This window comes from Xenia sp. Carnegie-2017, unplaced genomic scaffold (assembly GCF_021976095.1).
Source record: "Xenia sp. Carnegie-2017 unplaced genomic scaffold, XeniaSp_v1 HiC_scaffold_24, whole genome shotgun sequence".
Classification (NCBI taxonomy): domain Eukaryota; kingdom Metazoa; phylum Cnidaria; class Anthozoa; order Malacalcyonacea; family Xeniidae; genus Xenia; species Xenia sp. Carnegie-2017.
The window spans coordinates 5,849,920-5,854,465 of NW_025813487.1; positions in this window are offsets into that span (position 1 = coordinate 5,849,920).

Below are 4,546 nucleotides of genomic sequence, written 5' to 3' on the forward strand. Positions count from 1 at the left end.
GAGCATAGCCTTATCTAAGAAATTGGAAAATTTAAAGATGTCCAGAAAACTAACGTTTTATCGTACCTTCTCAAAAATGGGTTTACGTCTAAGTATTTTTGCATCGTTTGGCTTATCTAAAATTAAAATTACTCTTGAAAAGCTGAAGAACGATTTGTAAATGACTAAATTTTAACCGCTTGCGCAAAGAAAACAAGAGGTTAAATGTCCATTAAACTTAAAGATGTGAAAATTTAAGCTGTGTTATGCACGGTACCAAATTTACTAGTTTTGACTTAAATTCACCAAGCAAAGTGTCTAAATTGATGTTTTTTACAGTTTGTTCATTGTGGCAAATTTTTACTTAGAAGCACTGATTACGTACTTTAGTGATTATTTTAATGACGTAACCTACAAAAACCTAAGTTTGAAAGTAATCAGTCATGCATGTAATCCGTCATGTTTTAATGACGTAACCTACAAAAACCTAAGTTTGAATGTAATCAGTCATGCATGTAACCAGAAACATGAGAGAATCTCGAAACACTTCACACTTCACACGCGTTGTCTGGTATAAAATTTGCGTGTCTGGAATAAAATCTTGTCTTCTAAAAATTGTTAGACTTTTTTATAACAGGTAGCGTACTGTTATGCATGGTAGCGTCTCTTGCTATGATCAATAAGGCCTGTTTCAAACGTCACATTTTGGATGAGCCGAATGCATTTAAGACAAAAGATAATAAGGATTTTATCTCATTATCTCTTATTTTAAATGAATTCGGCGTACGTAAAATGCGACGTTTGAATTTGGCCTAAGAGGATAGACGCACGGAATTGATGGTTATGAAAATTTCTTGTTTTTTAATTACAAAATTTGTAGCTCAACCAGGCTGCAAATTTGTTCCCGTTATGTAAATTTTTATTACCAACATAATTGATTTCTATAAAAATCTATTGTTTTTACAGTATAACTAAACATTAAACAATTTACATAGCACACGACCAAACCTGCGGGCTGGCTACTCAACAGGCAAAAACAGTTAAATATTTTCCTGATCTGCCAACTCCTACACGGTTTTGCTTTCCATATAGTTTACCTGACATTTGATGACCGTTCTTTCCCCTTGACGCAGGTCCCAAAACCCCTGTAATGCTAAAGGATCTCCTGTAAAACTGAGTTAGGTGTTAAGTATGCTTGGGCTTCGTACTGCTTAATAAATGCAAATGTTTATGATTTTTTTTTAAAAAAATTATCTTGTTGTAAGTCAGATGTACAAGCATTTGATGCGTAACTAACTAAGGATGTGATCGATAAGTTTCCCTTCGATCTCAGCCGGATTAATTATAGGAATAGTATTTCTTCATGTTTGACAGTGTCACGGTGTTGAAGACTTTTCAGGTATTCTTTAACCTCATAAGTTTTGATTTCTTGCGATAGGCTTCACATACTCATTTGAACATTTTCAAATAGGTTTGGCGACCAATTAGATTCCGTTTTGCTTTAGCTATGTTTTCATGCTATACATGCACGTGTCTACAAGATCTTAGATATTGAAACTAGTCTTGAACTAAAAGTCTCGCAACAACTTTAAATATTAAAATATAAGATGGCCGACAAGCAACTTCAAGAGCGTTAAAATATAACTAAAAATTAATGTAGATTATACCTCTTACCGAATGAAATGCCACAACGTGGTTCACCAACACACTCTGAAGATACTCCAAAAACTCCTTCAACTATCTTTTTTTGTGTTCACCATACACAATTACGACTCACTGTCAACGACCAATATTTTTCAGCTCCTTCTATAACAATTTCCATCAGGCTTTATTTAAAAAGCGTGACTGCATTGAATTTTACACATTTATTTAATAATAACATGATAACATGTTGCCAGTTCAACCTAAAAACACTATCAAAAGCTCTTTGTCCGATGACTTGTTTATACTATATCATGTGCATAATACGTCACATAGACTAATAACTAACCCTTATGACGCAATTAAAATGTATCATAACACAATTTTCATACATCTACTACATTAATCTATTCTTCATTTTCTTATATTGTAAGATAATTTTTCATAAAATGGTCGGCAATATTTTGTCTGACATGTGTTACATCTTGGTTTGCGCGATATTCGTGGCATTTGTCTTATTTGTCTTTACCAACACAATAAATTTCTTGGCCGACATGTAGATAATTCATATTAGGGAGAATGACAGTAAGAATGTATCCTTATACGTCACTCTGAGATTGCATCCCTCGAAAAGATCGTTGACGTGTTTTTTAAATCCTTGGTCAACAACACTGGGTTATTAAGGCAGGACATTCTGTTGATTTAATAACTGGCCAAAGGTTATCAAATCAACAGAATATCTTGCCTTTTTCAAATCGACTGCTGCCAAATTCGCAATTGTTCCACCAAGTGAATGACTTGTCACCAAATTCTAGAGCGAGGATGTTCATCAGATAAAGCGCTTACTTTTTAAAGCGTTGCCCCTCTCAGTGCACTATGAGACTGAAAGAATCCAATGTGTATTTGGCAATTTTGACAACCAGAATAGCTTTGTTTCAAGAGCTTGAGATTTTTATACCAGTCATGTAGCAGCGTCATAAGAACCAACTCGGCAAAATGCTTTTTCTTTTTGTTCTTAAAGACCTTTACGACACTTTACAGTTAATTTATTCTTCCAAAAACAAGAGTGACAAACTGGACAGACATTGCATTTTGATTTTCCACTTTGAATATTATATTCTCTTTCCTTATACCACGTGCAAGATCTCTTGCCTCATTCGTCTTGATATTTTTATTTGCCACATTTTACAAAATATGTTGGATTATTTATCGAAGGACAAAAATGACCTTCACACGCAAAAGGTTGATTAGCCTGCACAAAAGACGATATGCTTCGAAAAGTTATAAAACCGTCATCTTTTTACTTTTGAATCAAGTCATGCAGATTCTCGTGCATGTCATTGGCATTATTTGCTCTACATAAAGCTATAGTAGCTAATTCATTGCTTTCTAGACTGAAACGAAATCAATCGGTACCAGTTCGTTCCGGTCATAATCAACATCATCAACGAAAATAATTGGTAACGCTGTAATTTTTCGAGCACAAGATTGTAATTGTCATTATATGAAAGTAAGAATTATTGTCTGAATTGTTGCAACTGAGTGCTTTGAAACTCTCAGAAATTAACAATTAGCTTATAAACAATCGAACAATCCTAAACAATCTCAAATAAATATAGTTATTTGTATCAAATCCAGAATTCATTTTTCCCCCTTTCATTCAAAGCAAAAACGAATTCAACTTTTCGTTTTCGCTTTTTGGTGTTTGACAAAACTTGAAAATTGAAATTAATTGTTGGTTTTTTGTTTCTCAAGTTGTCGTTCATAAACACACGCTGAAATACTACACCACACATGTCTTTACTTTTCACACAACGTTCATCCATGGGGAGTCAGCGTAAAATTAAGGTTTTGTGTATAGAAATAACAAATCAGCAGCAACACAAATTATTATTACGGAAAAGGATATTTCGTTAAGAAATTTCTGTGAAATGGAAACAACACAGTGCGTGACCTCTCAGATTTTCTGAAAGAACATCATTATCCTTTAGTGTTAAAGGATTTATTGCTTGCACTTCCGAACGTTTTTACCCACCGGATTTATATTTGTTAAAGATTATGTACATTTATTAAAGATTATCTACATTTATCAAAGATAAATGGTCTCGGTCGACAAAATGCTACGTATAAATAATAATTTGATTGGCTGCTGATTTGTTGTCTCTTTACACAAAACCTTAACTTTACGCTTACTCCCACCTGTGGTGTTATATCAAGTTTCGTCAAACAACAAAAAAAACAAAAAACAGATGTTGAATTCGATTTTTGATTTGAATAAAAAACGAAAAACTTTTTGGTTTGATTTCTTCAATATGATTATTTAATTTCAGCAAAAAACGTTTAGCGGTCCGGAATGGTACACGCATTAGAAACGATATTCAAAGTCATGATTTAAAAAAATTATCTACATTATTTACATTCGCAACACTCCAAACATTATCATTCTCAAACCGGACAAAGGCAATGGAGTTGTAATCATGGATCGTCAAATGTATCGTAAATCCTGTCTTAAAATCATTAACAATACAGCAAAATTTACCCCACTCAAAGAAGACGTCACACTATCACATGAAGCCAAACTGCAACGACTGTTAAGGAAACTTCTAAAGAAAGACTCGATCAACAACAAAGTTTACAATGAAATCTTCTCCAGAGGTTCTCAACCCTCACGCTTCTATGGCTTACCGAAACTTCACAAGAAACGAAAACCAGAACAATCGCTTCGACTACGACCGATAGCCTCAACTCCTTTTCACAAATTCTTCATCTCCTACGACGTTGGAAGCTTATTTACTAACATACCACTTACGGAAGCCATCAACCTGGCAATTGACCTAATATTCACTCACAACCCCAGGTTCAGTATAAACAGGACAGACCTCACACAGCTGTTTTTAATAGCAACAGCACTGACGCATTTTTTATT